General features: G+C 30.1%; 1 protein-coding gene across 2 annotated transcripts in view; it reads left to right on the top strand.

Annotated features, from left to right (window-relative positions):
• The first annotated feature begins 375 nt into the window (after nucleotides 1–375).
• Nucleotides 376–16,137, top strand: part of LOC132747414 (sodium/potassium/calcium exchanger 4-like) — a 51,187-nt gene continuing 35,425 nt past the window's right edge. Inside the window, exon 1 of one of the 2 annotated variants that reach the window (XM_060736789.1) lies at nucleotides 376–528. The gene's annotated coding sequence lies outside the window, so the exon portion shown is untranslated. Of the gene's footprint in view, nucleotides 529–3,520; nucleotides 3,676–16,137 lie in introns of those variants that run through there. The other variant, XM_060736790.1, reaches the window with a different exon arrangement.

Raw genomic sequence — 16,137 nt, 5'->3', positions numbered from 1 at the left:
GGTTAAAAGTAAGAAAATTTGATGCAAGGATATCGTCACTGTACGACAAAATTCAAATTGTACATTTGCATGAAAATACGACTGCTTTCAGTTGCACATGTACTACACTCTATAATTAGCTGCCATCTTAAAAAGGAGATGTATCATTTAGAAATTGATCATTATGTCATTTAGATGATTTTCATGTTCTCGGTTATAATAAGTCTTCAACATTTCCTCTTGAATCCTTTCAAATATCCAATATTTGATTAGATATGACAATTTTGAAATTACGCTTTTGGGGAAATACATTATTGGAAAACAGCAACAGTAGAAAATAGCATTGATTTGTATCGATTGTAGTCTCTTAAAATGTCAGCCTCTATCATTCCGGTTCACACGTATCAACTTGTTGCTGCTTGGTGTATTGTCTAAACTTCGCATGTTTCTTGATTTAAAGCATAATACTGGATAAGTTTGGAATACTTTAATTCTTAACGGTTTTTTTTTCGGAAAGGATTTATTCTACGCGGAATACTTGCAATAAAGGTAAGTGTTAACTTAATTCCATGTTCGATTTTGTGTTAATTAGTTTACCACTATGATTGAAATTAATATATTCTCACTAAAATCATGGTGTTTAGGATTTATGTTTTTGTTTATTTGCTACAATGAACAATTATACATTTATTTATCATTTCAACAGAAAACAAGTTAAATTTAAAGATACCCATTACATGTTTTTTCATGTTAGTATTTATTTTGTCGTATACTCGTTAAACGAATGGTTATGTTCAGTATCTTAAAAGCATGATATTTTCAATTATTGGAATATTACCAGTTTTAGAAGAAGTAATGGTTATTTTACTTTCACAAGGTTATGTGTTTGAACAGAGAAGGGTTATATGAATATAAAGCACACTACCGTCATATGTAGTGCATGTATGTGTCAAAAAGAGGTTTGTCTAGAATATACTTATGTTCAATTTAAAATCATGTTGAAATGTGAAACTATAGAGAGTATTCTGATGAATTATTAATCTTAATGCTGCTATGATGTTTTCTCAAATACCATGAAGTATCATTACGATTTGAAAAGACCGGGTCTGTTTACTGAGAAACGACCGAATAAACTTGTCATTTCTTACAAAGAACAGGATGGTCTTTCTAGTGTCTCTATTAACGCAAGTTCGGAAAGTAAATAACTTTATCATTCGTGAGCAGTTTGAATTCCTTCCTTTTATTTGAAAACGATAGAACATATTTATAGATTGGTTGGTGGCAAACATACAATTTTCTCCCTCTTTCAATCTGCTAAGTTAAACATAGTAATAGCATTCAGACGGTTATGTCTAAACGTTTTTGGTCTGATTTTTAAAAACAATTTATGAAAAAAGAAACTAAATAAGTGTTATTTTCTACTTTAATTTCATCATTTAAACAGTAAATAAGTTTTCAGTCGATAAATATATCATTTCATTTCTATATTCAAGACGAAATAAAGGAGATTATTGACCCTAGTAAATTGTTACCCTTGTCGCCGCCTGTTGCAGTTTATCTCTAATTATACATACAAGTTATGGCTTTTACCTGCTTACTTTTTTTTACAGAATATAATATCTGAAGTATATTATTACAATTGAAATTCGATTGACAAAATTTGAGTTTACAACAACAAAAGAGCTATTCATATACGAGTATTAATAAACGAAGTGGTGAGGTATTGTTGTTTCTTACACAAAGAACATTCCATTATCTGGCATTGTTTAAAACTATTTGAAGTAAGAATATTCAAAAGTCTTCATTTGTTTAGGCACAAATAAGGAATTAATTAAGACATTCTAAACACCTACTGAAAGTCTTGCTAAACATGAAAAGCACTTTAAATTTCTGCAACAAAATATCATATAAAGATATTTTAAAGCTTTGGAGACATCTGTCAGTTTAGGATCTGAAATGAATACCGAATCCATTATCGACTGCTTCTAGAAAATGTTCAGAATGCAACATTTCCCTACGGTGCAATATTAACAGAGCACCAGTAGGTTTTATCATGTTTGGAGTCATTTCATCTCCTGATCTGTCCAAGAAGCCGTCGATAAAGTTGGCAGTATATTACTAAGAAGGTCATGCAAAATCATTTTTATCAGATCAGAATAACAATTGTCTAGGCCTACGTTATTCATATTTCTTTTCCAAATGATCTTCATAGTTCCTTATATGATGGTGAATAGTCGCATAACTAAGTAGTTATATGGTTACTTGTTATTATACAGGCCTTGTTGAAGAACTGTCTAGGCAAAGTCTCACTCAGAAGAGAGGAGAGTCAAACAATCAAACATTTATAGCTATAACTATGCAATCATTTTCCATCAGCGGTTATCTAATCACATGAGAACGTTTAACTGATAGCATGGAATAACATCTAAAGTTCCAGAACAATTAAATTGTCAAGCAATCAAAGCTGAAGCTTTATATTCATTTATTATTGATCTAAAAAATATGTTTAATCAATTTATCTTCCCCTGCATGACAAAATGATAGTGTTAATCAGTAAAGTTCTTTTGTTTGATTGACACCGTGTACTTATGACTGTGTGTATTCATTGACAAAATTTTATTTTCGGGTACACTTACAAATACTATGAGGGGAATGTTCTGATATGAAAAGAGAAAGAAATTTACGAACGAAATTGACCAGTTTTGCAGTTTGATGATTACATTCCTCAAATAGTTTGGAAGGTTTATTTTCTTTTACAACTTTACAAGCATCTCACGTATTTTCATTGCTAATATTTACAAGGTTTACAATGATAAAATATCAGAAAAAGTTAAAAAAAGAAAGCCATGGCAAACCTTTAATAACCACTAACAAGCAGACATGTCTAATCATATTGAAATAGAATATTTTAAGATAATTGAATCATTCAAGATAGTTAATATCTGTTTATGAGTATGAAATATCACCAATAATTATATTGATTTTAATAAGGTACTGAATGGTGACTATATTCATGACTTTTTACTTTTGACAAAATTGTGTACAAAGTTCGATAGATGAAAATGGGATATTTCTGAATGTATTTACTTTTACAGTAAACAAACATTATTCCGTTATTTTAGAATTTCAAGTCGTTATTTAACAAGTGCTTAAATTATGATCATATACACACATTGCATTCCGATTAAGCCGGTGCTACTAAGCGAATAACAGACATATTCAAAACGAGCCTGCAACGTTTTTAAATTCTGCCGGATAAAGTAAAAAAAAAAACAACCTATTTTACTATTTTCCCCTATTTATTTTACACAGTAATATGTATCTCTTCATGGTTAACTACCATCACAGTTAAAGATGCGTGTCATTAGAAACGAATCGTTATGTCATTAGACATAATTATTTCTTAATGACGATAAGCCTTCCACATTTCCGTGCCGATTCATTCAGTTGATTTAATATGACTATTCCAATCTTTAGGAGAAAGAACGCCATTGGAATACAGCAACAGTAGAACTATAGCATTGATTTGTATCGATTGTAGTCTCCTAAACTGTCAGCCTCTATCATTCCGGTTCAGATGAGCGCCAACTTGTTGCAAAACATGAAATTGGATTTGTTTGAAATTCTTGAAATGTAAGACATACACCACAAAGGAATATTGTTTTAAGGAATATATACGTTTTGGGATTTATAAAGGTAATTGAATATTTTCAATTATTCTGAATTTTTTTTTATGTAAAGCAATATGTAAAATTGATTAAATTTGATTATTTAATTTTCTTATTCGTATTTGTTTAAACGTCATATGTACCTATTACTTTAATTTAGTCATTTTAGTACGTTTTTATAGACGATACGAACTATTAAAATTTGAAAGCCTTCTTATTTGTTGTTTTAAGATGTTTTAAAAGGTTGAGTTTGGTTTGTGTTGGTATTTTTGTCCAATAATTTTGCATTGTTTAAAACGAATCGTAACACATTTACTTTAGTAAATCGGCTTACTATAAGTCACACTAGAAAATCGACTGTTTATAGAAATAAGTTAAAACATTAAATTGGTAAGTGTCGTTCTTGACCAATTTAGTTGTTGTAAATGCTTACTTATGAACACCAATCTATACTACATTTAACCCCAACGCCTGTCTGTGTCGTCGAATAGAATCATTTCATGAACGGCAGTGTTAAACGAGACATAACATTGATTGATGTCCTTTTATTTATATCTGTGTATATGTATATCTGTTTTGACTGTAATATTTCTTTTACTTTTAATTATGGAATACAACTCTAACTTAAAAATAACATGTTTAGGGAAAGCATGAAAAAAATTAGTCATTGACATTGAATCATAGAATAATAATGAAAGAAAAATGAAAAAGAAGATTATTCATAAACTAGTTGCAGACTTCAAGTTACCCTTTTTCACTTATGACTAGAAAACAGGGTAATGGTGACCGAGACCGATTGTTAAAGGTAGTTGACGTCGGAAAACATGTTCCTTTCCCTGGCAAACATTAGAATATAAAAAAGTTATGTCAGTCCGTAGATCTGTGCATTCACAAACGAGTAAACATTGGAACATGCTCACAACGTATATGATGTTGCAGTTTTTGGTTTGATTGAGTCTGTTTATGTACAGTTGTATATGAAAGATACCGTTAGTATCATTGTTCTCTGGCACCGGTTTAAGCAGAACTGGAGAAATTAATTATATAACACAACCCTATAAACCAACTTCATTTGTGCTTAAACTTAAATTTAGATACGAAAATCAAAAAGCAGAATGATTTTGTAACGGCGTAGCACATTATAGCAATTCAGTTTTACAGGTATACTTTTTGTTGGCATCTAAAAGTCAGAAAATGTCACAAGTAAAATAATACAATTTGTCATTCAAAGGAACTTTCCAACTAGCCCATTGACTCCATGAGCAATTCAGTCTACATATTAAACAGGCTCAACTTTAACACATATGAACACGTAACATAATAACAAAATAACTTTGAAAATGTGAGTAATAGTGTAATAAATGATAAATAACTGATAGCTAGATAATAATTATTTTCCCATCTGTCAGTTGATCAATTTAATCCAATTGTTTGATGTGTTAGCAAACGGGAAACAATTATTCGATCTGCATTAATTGGTAAAGAATCTGATTTGGTGCAAACTCTCAGATCTTTTCATTTCACTCTTTAATTAAAATTCCTAAAGGAAAAATGTTTTTGTTTAGACGGAAATGAAACCATATTTTTACTCCACCAAAAAACCAATATATCAATAAAAGATATTTCAATGTATTGTATTATTTAATACATTAAGAATACATTATAAGATTGTTATGCTTTTAGGTAAAATTGTGTAGCATCAATATATAGGGCTTGTCTAGAGTAGAGCCTACGTATTAACTAATAAAATATATTCATTAAACAATAAACATCTTTAAATACTTGAAATTTGTATATTTCATCATAGTGTGATAAATGTGTTATAGTTTAACACAGGAAGGTGACGAATTTGTAATTCATTTAGCATAGTTCCAAATCATTTGTTCTCCTAGAATGAAAAAAATGACTTTATGTTTACAAAGCTTTCATGTAAATTGTTTTGAAAATTTATACTTGAGTCACACAAACACTTATTATAATAAGTGGTGAAAAAATATTATCAGTTAACTATTTTACAGTAATGAATACGTGTGACTTTATAGGGATTAAACTGTTGTTTTTAACATGACGGGACAGGAAATATTGTGTTCTGAGATTTGTATTCCATTTGATGTAGGTTTGGACCCATTACTTGTATGCAATGATTCAGATCATTCCCTTACTCCGTTTTTTCCATGATAATCTTTTTTAGGGCAAAATGACCTAAATTTGAAAATTCTTTTCACTCAAATGTGGCTACGAATAGCACATTTATTCATTCGCCTTTGTTTAGGTTTATTTCTCAATTAATTTGACTTTTTGGTGCTTCACAAAAGATATGTAAGAATTTCAAATTTTATTATTTTAGGCTTTTAGACCTCAGTGGAGGTTCCTTAACTAGGTAAAATGTAACTGGCTAGAATAATAATCTAAGATGAGTTAATAAAAAATGAAAACGCTCAAATATAATCAATATTAATTTTCAATTTTTCAATTCCTTGATACCAACAAGGTTCAATTTTGTATACAATTCTGTTTTCATTCAAAAAATTAAATATTATCTTATTCTAATTGTAAAATTTCTCGGATTTTGTAAAACTTTATCATAATCTGTGAAAGCATAAAAGTACTTACGGTAGTCATGTATATTTTACTAAATAAATGCCGAATTGTTCTATTGACGAATTTGATATTCGTTTTACGTTTTATAATTGTTTCCAATTCATCAACGTTCAAATATAGTTACGATAGCATTCAGTTGTCAGGTTGTATTGCGAATATTTAATAGTGAAACTTACAAAATATATTTTGATATGTTTTTGATTAAGGAATAATGTAACTTAGCCATAGATTATTGGTAACTGTATATATGTAATAATGTGAATCAAAATATTCATTAATTTCCCATTTGTCAGTACATTTGTTGAATTGGACTGGCAATTGTTGTAATGGAAACCCAGGAAAGCCGGCGGTTGATCATTACTATCCCTTTCATTAACTAATTAAGAATCAAGTACATGTATTTTGTGAAAGTATCATATCTTTCAATTCATTTCTTAATTACTGTTCCCATTATAACACGGAAATTACATTTGTAAGTCACATGTTGCTTTCAAGCGTATATCAAATAAAAACAACGTTCTTATTTGTTAACGATTCTAGTGTGTTATTTTGGTATTCGATATAAATTTGATATAGATAATAATAAATAATTATTTATACCACTAAAAACTCTGGTGATACAAAACGATGGGGATTGATTTGAGTTTTCCATTGCACTAACATAAAAGTGGTAATTCGGTGACAATCCTGCTTTGATTGTGGAGAAATAACACAGCTACCCCACCGCGTATTATTTCAGCCACTTGCTGGATCTGAATCAACAAGGTAGGTGCAAAATGGTTTATAGTCAACAATATTGTCAATTCGGCAATAAAAGCCCCTACTTCATTTCTTTATTTAAAACGTATAGATCGGGTTTTGATTATTCATTTGGAATGAATACGTATTACTGATCATGTGATGCCGGAGCTAATACAAGAATATATATTATAATTATATTCTCCCTTAACCTTTACAAGTTCTTAAACTGACAAGCTTCTATTTTTGACAATATTGTGTAAAATGGAATTTAAATACTAACAATGTTCTGTTTAAGAATACACTAGAGAGAAGCTCACATTTTATATAGTTAACATATTCTTCTTTCGAATGCATTCGAAATGGATTCTTTTTATTGATAACACTTAAACTTCCTTCCTTTAAATTTGCCCTCTAGAGTACAATTTTATTTGACTGATTTCTTCCTAGACTATGCCCAAAAAGCAGTACTTGATATATGTCGATTTTTTTCTTTCTTGAAATGTTATTATGCAACCACATGGATTGGAAAGTATCGTGCATTTTTCATGTTCAGATGTCTTAAAACAATCATAATGACACTCCCTATATGGAATATGCTTTTGAAATGTAAGTTTACTCTTACATTTACATGTATGGAGTTGCAACCTTATATTCATTTATACACTTTGTATGTGTACTACTTTAAAACAAGATTGTATCTAGCGGATATACTGAATAATGGCAGATGTTATGCCAACGGAATTAAAAATAGTATTTGCAGCTAATTGGTATATGATCCAACATTAATACATAATTGATAGCTAACTTATAATAGATGGTGTTGTTAAAATGTAATTTAAAATGTATTTTTTTCAAACGATCTCTCAATGTCTATTCCTTCTTTTTTGACCTGTCAGTATGTATGCTATTGATAAACTTAAATATTTGATATATAAATGATACTTTTTACAATTGAAATCGCCTTTATTAAAATATTTAACGGTTAAAGGTAGTAAATGTGATGCAATGATTTCGTCGTTGTACGACAAAGTTTTTAAGAAAAATCGGCGGCTGCTTCCTGTTGCACAAGCACTAAACTCTATAATTAGCTGTCTTCTAAAAAAGGAGATATGTCATTAGAAATTAATCATTATGTCATTTAGATAATTTTCATTTCTCAGTTATACTAAGTCTTCAACATTTTCTCTAAAATCCATCTAGTATTTGATTAGATATGACAATTTTGAAATTACACGTTTTGGGAAATACGTTATTGGAAAACAGAAACGGTAGGAAATAGCACTGATTGTACCGATTGTAGTCTCTTTAAATGTCAGCCTCTATCATACCGACTCACACGCATTAACTTGTTGCTGCTTGGTGAATTGTCTAAAGTTCGCATGTTTCTTGATTTAAAGGTATGACATTCGATAAGTTTGGAATACTTTAATTCGAATTTTTTACTACGAAGAATACTTGTAATAAAATTTAGTGTTCACTGAATTCTATGAGCGATTTTTTTTCAAATATATTACCACAATTATTGAAATTAGTATATTCTCACTAAAATCATGGTGATTAATTGCTACAATGATACATTAACATTTCAACAGAAAACAAGTTAATTTTTAAGGTACCCATTAATGGTTTTCATGTAAATATCTATTTTGTCGTATATTAATTAAACGAATGGATATGTTCAGTATCTTTAAAGCATGTCATTTCCATTATTTACATAATACCAATTTTAGAAGTAACGGTTATTTTACTTTCACACGGTAATGTCTTTGAACGGAGTAGGGATTTATGAAGATTAAGAACACAACCGTCATGTGTAGTATGTCAAAAAGAACTTTGTCTAGATTATACTTTATGTTAAATTCAAAAATGTTTAAATGTAAAACGATAGAGAGTATTTTGATGAATTATTCATGATCACGTTTTTGTGATGTTTTCTGAAATACATTGAACAATAAATACCGGGTCTGTTATCTGAGAAACAACCGATTTAACTTGTCATTTCTAAGAACGAACAAGATGGTCTTTTTGTATTTCTAATGCACGCATGCTCGGAAAGGAAATTACTTTATCATTCTTGAGCAGTGTGAAGTCTCCTTTTTTAAAGCGATAGAACATATTTATAGATTGGTTGGTGTTAGACATATATGTTTCTCCCTCTTTCAGTCTGCTAAGTTATACATAGCGATGGCATTTAGACGGTAATGTCCTAACGGTGGGGCGTCCATGGCCGAGTGGTTAAGGTCGTTGACTTCAAACCACTTGCCCCTCACCGCTGTGGGTTCGAAGCCCGACAGGGACTTTGGATTCTTTCATGTGGGAAGCTATCCAGCTTGCTTACAGAACGTCTGCGTTTCTACTCAGATGCCTGTTAATGCCTGAAGAAATGCACGAAGGGGGACCTGAGGTAAAGCTTGAACGTCGTCATATGACCTATGACGTAAACCCAATTAAACACGTTTTTAGTCAATATATATATTCTATATTCAAAAAACAATGAAGGAGATTTTTGACCCTGGTAAATTGTTAACATAGAGAAAAACAGAATCCCTAAAAAAGTCCAACACAATAAAATTGAAAATGTTGCAGGCTCGGTTTGATTGAGCCTGTTCATGGACGGTACTGGAAAGTGCAAGGTACCGTCCACGCAGCACCGGCTTAAGCAGAATTCAACATTTAACACGAAAATGGTGAAATTTTGAATTTAGAAACATCCGCAGATGTGTTCATACGGCGGTTATCATGGAACCTTCAATGTGGCACAGTGGTACCATTCCATGAAAAGCAGCGTATGGTCCCCAGGTAAAAGAATGCTTTTGCCCTGGTGCCCACAGTTGCAGTTTAGTTCTTATCATACACGCATTTAATGGAAATTTCCTTTTTACTTTTTTTTTAACCGAATAACAAACAGAATGTAAAATTATAACAATGGAACTTAGATTGACTTAATATGACTTTACAACAACAAATAAATCTACCTAGTCATATACGAGTATTAATAGACAAAGTTGTAAATTAATTTTGCTTTTTACACATAGAACATTCCATTATTTGGCATTGTTTAAAATTATTTAATTTAGACATTGTAAACACCAACTGAGAGCCTTGCTAAACATGAAAAGCAATTTTAAATTTCTGTAGCAAAAGTCGTATAAATATATATTCATTTGATAAAGTTTTAGACACTTTCCAGAACATTATGGTAGTTCAGGATCTCAAATGAATACCGAATCCATTATCGAGTGCTTCTAGAAATATTCAGAATGCAACATTTCCCTATGGTGCAATAATGACATAGCACCAGTAGATTTTAACATGTTTGGAATCATTTAATCTCCTGATCTGTCCAAGAAATTGTCGATAAAGTAGGCGGTTGAATACTAGGAAGGTTTAGCAAACTCATTTTTATCAGACCAGAATAACAATTGTCTAGGCCTACGTTTTCTCAAATTGATCTTTATAGTTCCTTATATGATGGTGAGCATTCGCATAACAAAGTAGTAATATGGTTACTTACTATTATGCAGGTCTTGTTCTTACTGATGTATGAATTAAAAAAGCATGAATCGTATAGTAAGTGCTTTATCCGGTGATATGCATACGGATTGCAATTGTTAATACTGATACTGAATTACTCTTACAAAATTTTGCTACAACTGGTACTGATAATGCATACTGACTTAAAAAGTGGTACTGCATTACTAGGCAGTACTTTTGGTTTTGATAAAAATAGCAACAATTTGTCTCATAAAATAATGCTGTAAATTACATTATTTTATTTTTGTGAAAAAGTAAGTTATCAAATCTATAGATAATTTGCTGCAATATTCCTTCAAATGGTAACATAGTATTCATCATAAAAAGCACCACTTTAAGTAAAAATTAAATTAAAAGACTCAATAACTCTTTACCCTAAAATATCCTTATTAAAATATTTTATTATTTTGTATGAGCAAAATAATCACTTATTAATTGCTTCTATTCTAAATAATCCTTTTTCAAGTAAGTAAATAAATTGAACAGAGGTGTGAAGGTGTGAAAGGCAACAAATGACTGTTGTGTTTTAAATAAAAGATTATTGCATTGTATTACAGTTGACTGGTTACTAAACAATAAGATATGACATGAATATATGTTGTAAATATTGTTTGTTATAAGTATGTAAAAATGTTATGTTAACTTTAAAGTAAATTATGATTTTTTTTCTTTGCTAAATAATATTTGCAATTACTTGTTTGACACTGTGTATTTATTCAAACTTTGATGAATATATAAAAGTAATGGTACTGATACTTAATTACTTCACCAAAAAGGTACTGGTACTGCAGTACCAAACTAAATTCTAGTACTGGTACTGGTAATGGTACTGCATAATTTGCCAAGTACTGGTACTGGTACTTAAGTATAACACCCTTAGTACTGATGCAGCTCTGGTAGGGATTGTTCTGATGTGAGAAAGGAAAATAAATTTACGAACGAAATTAAACATGTTTGCAGGTATACGATTACATTCATTTCATCTTGTATTGTATGTAACTTTGTTCAAAGACATGTCATTTTCTCCGATGTAAATATTTACAGGATAAAATCTCTTTCACTAAAAGTTAAAAAGAGAATGTCATGACACACATTTTATTACCACAAGCAAGTAAAAGTGTCATATATAATGAAACAGTTTATTTTAAAATAATTGAATTATTTATGAGAGCTAATGCCTGTTTTTAAACATGAAAATATCACCAATTATTATATTGATTATATTAAGGTATGGATAACAAATGTAGACTTTATTCATGATTGTTAACTTATGGCAAAAGGTGTGTACAAAGTTTCGATAGATGAGAGTGGGAAAGTTATACTGAATGTAAATATTTTATGCAGAAAACAAACATTATTCCTTTATTTTTCATATTTACACATTGCATTTTACTTAAGACGGTGGTAGTTAACGAATAACAAATATATTAAAGGAAATCTGCAACATTTTCAATTCTGTGTTAATAAAAAAGTCCTTATTTTACACATTTAGTTTACTTTTTGACTTTTCATGGTTAACTATCATCACAGTTTGATATGCGTGTCATTAGAAATGAATCGCTATGTCATTAAAAATAATTATTTCTTAATGACGTTAAGCTTTCCACATTTCCGTGCCGAGTCATTCAGCTGATTTAATATAACTATTCCAATCTTTAGGAGAAATAACACCATTGGAAAAATGGACGATAACATTGATTTGAATCGGCTGACTGCTCTTGAAATGTCAGTTTCTATCATTTGGTTTAGATAGCGCAAACTTGCAAAACATGATACTAGTATTGAAAAGGTTTGAAATAATTGACATTTTAGACATCCACCACAAAGCAATATTGTTTTAAGGAATATGTACCTTTTGGAATTTATTTAGTCAAAAATGTATATTTACAACCATTATGTAATGTTTTGCATGTTAAAAAAATATAATATAAATTAAATTAGGGAAATACTTATTAATTCATTTAATTTTTTTAGTTCGTAATGTTTAGAAATCATATGTACCTATTACTTCAATAAAATCAATTAACTACAAAGATGAACGTTTTTTATAGACAATACAAACTTTTGAAATCGAAAGCTTATTATTTGTTGTTTTAAAATGTTTTAAATGCCTGAATTAATTTCAAATATTAGTGTTGATTTTAATTTCTGTCCATTTGAGATAAATCGTAAGACATATGACTTTAAGATTAGTAAAGCGGCTAATTTTAAATCACTAATAGTAAATCGGCTATATATTAAAATGATTCACGTTACCCTTTACTAAAACATAATGACTTGAAAATATTGTTATGGTCTCCGTGACCGAATGATTCAGATTGTTGACGTCCAAACACATGTACCTTTCGTTGGCAAACATAAGAACACAAAACAGTTATGTCAGTCTGTAGATTTGTCCATTCACAAACGAGTAAACATTAGATCATTAAAGGTGGATCAAAAAGTATATGATATTCAAGTTACCGTTAGCATCCCCGCCCTATGTCACCGGATTAAGCAGAGCTCAAACATTAATATTAATTATTTTAACCCGACCGTTTTACTGTTTTGTTGTCTGCATAATTATATCATCTGATATTGTTCAATATTTATATAATAAGTTCAAAACATAAGTCTATAAACCGATTCCAATTGCCAGTTAACCAAATGGGCTAAAACCTAAATTTAAATGCGAAAATCAAATAATAGCATAACTTTGTAACGTCGTAGCACATGAAGGCAATTCGTGTCTAGGTGTACTTTTTATCTCAAAGACAGGAAAAGTCAGAGGTATAAGTAAAATAATACAACTTGTCATTCAAATTAAAGGAACTCCCCAAGTTGGAGCATAGCCCACTGTCCCCTTAGCCATTTAGTCTATATCCTAAACAGCTTTAGCCCAAAATATAAACGTAACATAGAAACAACAAACTTTGAAAATGTGAGTAACAGTGTAATAAATGATAAATTACTGTTGGCTGGATAATCATTAATTACCCATCTGTCTGTGGATCGATTGTATCCAATTGTTTGATGTGTGAGCAAACAAAAAGCTGGCGATTAACAATTATTCGATCTGCATTAATTTTGAAAGCATTGATTTGGTGCAAATTCTCAGATCTTTTCATTTCACTCTTTAATAACAGTCCCTAAAGGAAAAGAGTTTTTGTATAAACGGAAATGAAGCCATATGTTTACTCCACCAAAAACCTATACATCAATATCTGATATTTCAATTTATTTTATGACAGATAAAAAATACTGTATAATATTTGTTTGCTTAAAGGCAAAATCGGGTAGCGGTAATTATAAGCAAAAATAAATCTATATCAAGAATTTCAGAGATGTCTAGAGCCTACGTTTCAACTTCTAAATATATTCATTAAATATACTTAAAGTCTTTAAACTACATTTAGTATGTTTTATCATATAGCGATAAATGTGTTATAATTTGACAAAAGAAGGCAACATGCTGTTGTCTCATTCTAACTGATAAATTTTATTGTGTTCTTCATCCGAAACCACTGTGATGTTGTCATTAAGACAAAGAAACGAATTTAGCTAAAGGAAAGAAACTATTTGATTCAAATGGCGAAATCTAGATTGTATTATTTCTCGGACTTTTGGCATTTGAAAATTTGGCATAATCTGCGCAAATATAAATGTACTTTCGCTAGTCATATATATTTTACTCATGCCGAATTGTTCTATTGACGAATTTAATATTCTTTTTATTCGTTTAATTATTTCCAATTCATCGGCGTTCAAATTTAGTTGGGATAGCATTCAGTCATATTGCGAATATTTCACAGTGAAACTTACAAAATATATTTTAATATATTTTAGTTGAAAAATAATGTACCTAAGCCATAGATTACTGGTAACTGTATATACGTAATTATGTGAATCAGAAAGTTCATTTATTTCCCATTTGTCAGTGGATTATTTTGTTGAATCGAATTGGCATTTTTTGTAAAGGAAACCCAGGAAAGCTGACGGTAGATGATAGTTATCCCTTTCATTTACTAATTAAGAGTCAAATACATATATTTTGTAAAAGTATCCAATCTGTCAATTCATTTTTTAATTACAATTACCATTATAACACGGAAATTAAGTCACATGTTGATTTCAAAGGGATATCAAATAAAACCAAGGTTTTTTTCCGCCTTACAATTCTTGTGTGTTATTGTGGTATTCGATATAAATTTGAATAAATAATAATTAATAATGATCTATGCCCCTAAAAACTCGTGATACAAAACAATGGAGGATATTATTTGAGTTTTACATTGCACCAACATAAAAGAGGTAATTTGGCGACAATCCTGCTTTACTTGTGGTACCCTTCCGTGTAATTTTCCAGGCACTTGCTGGATCCGAATCAACAAGGTAAGGGCAAAATGGTTTGAAGTCAACAATATTGTCAATTCGGCCATGAAAGCCTCTATTTCTTTTCTTTGTTTTGAACATGTATATCGTTTTTATTTATTCATTTAGAAAAAAACATATTACTTCTCGTGTAGAGCTGGAGCTGTTACAAGAATATATAATAATATTTTCTCTTAACTTTCTCAAGTTATAAAACTTGTCAAGCTCTCATTTTGAAAGTATTTTCTAAAATGAATTTTTAATACCAGCAATGTTCTGTTCAAGAATATACTGGAAACAATTTATATAGTTAAGATATTCTTTTTTCGAATTCATTCGAAATTGATTCTTTTCATTGATAATACTTGTACTTTCTTCTTTAAAATTTGTCCTAAAGAGCAAAAATTTGGTTGACTAATTATTTCTAGGCTATGCCAATATGCAATAAGCAGTGCTTGATATATGTCGTTTTTTTTCTTTCTCTTGAAATGTTCTTAAGTAACCACATAGACTGGAAAGATTCGTGCATAATTTATATTCAGATGTCTTAAAACACTCATTGTGACAATCCCTATATGGAATATGTTTTTGAAACGTAAGCTTTCTCTTCCATTGAGAACCGCCTCAGTGGTCGAGGGGTTAGAGTCGATTACTTCTAATCCAGTTACCTCTCTGGCGTGGGTTTGATCCCCGGGAGATGCTTTGGTAGTTTAGCGCGGATGAAGGTAGTCTAGTACTGGTGTAACTCTCCGGAAACTACCCGCCTATATGACTGAAATACCATTGGATAAAGGCGTAAAATGAAACAAACAAATCTTACATTAAGAAAGATAGAGTTGCAATCTGGTATTCATTTATACACTTTATATGTGTACTACTTTTATATGTATTCATAATAAGATTGCATCTATCGGATATACTGAATAACACCTTATGAACAAATGTTATGCCAACGGAATTAAAAAAAGTATTTGCAACAAACTGATATATTATCCAACATCAAAACATAATTAATAGCTAACTTATAATCGATATGATGTTGTTAAAATGTAATTTAAAATGTTTATTTTTTGTTTTCAAACGATCTCAGTTTCTTTAGTTTAATTAAAATAATATGATTATTTATGCAAATAGATGTTCGAGTTGCGCTTACGTTTTCCTTCCATTGTAATCAGGGGAAGTTTATTCATTCTTTTTTTGACCTGTCAGTATGTATGCTATTGCTTTTGTTGCACATGTACTACACTCTATAATTATCTGTCAT

Source organism: Ruditapes philippinarum, unplaced genomic scaffold, assembly GCF_026571515.1.
Source record: "Ruditapes philippinarum isolate M1 unplaced genomic scaffold, ASM2657151v2 ctg13_1_1_1_1, whole genome shotgun sequence".
In the NCBI taxonomy this organism is placed as follows: domain Eukaryota; kingdom Metazoa; phylum Mollusca; class Bivalvia; order Venerida; family Veneridae; genus Ruditapes; species Ruditapes philippinarum.
This window is presented reverse-complemented; position numbering and strand designations above follow the sequence as displayed.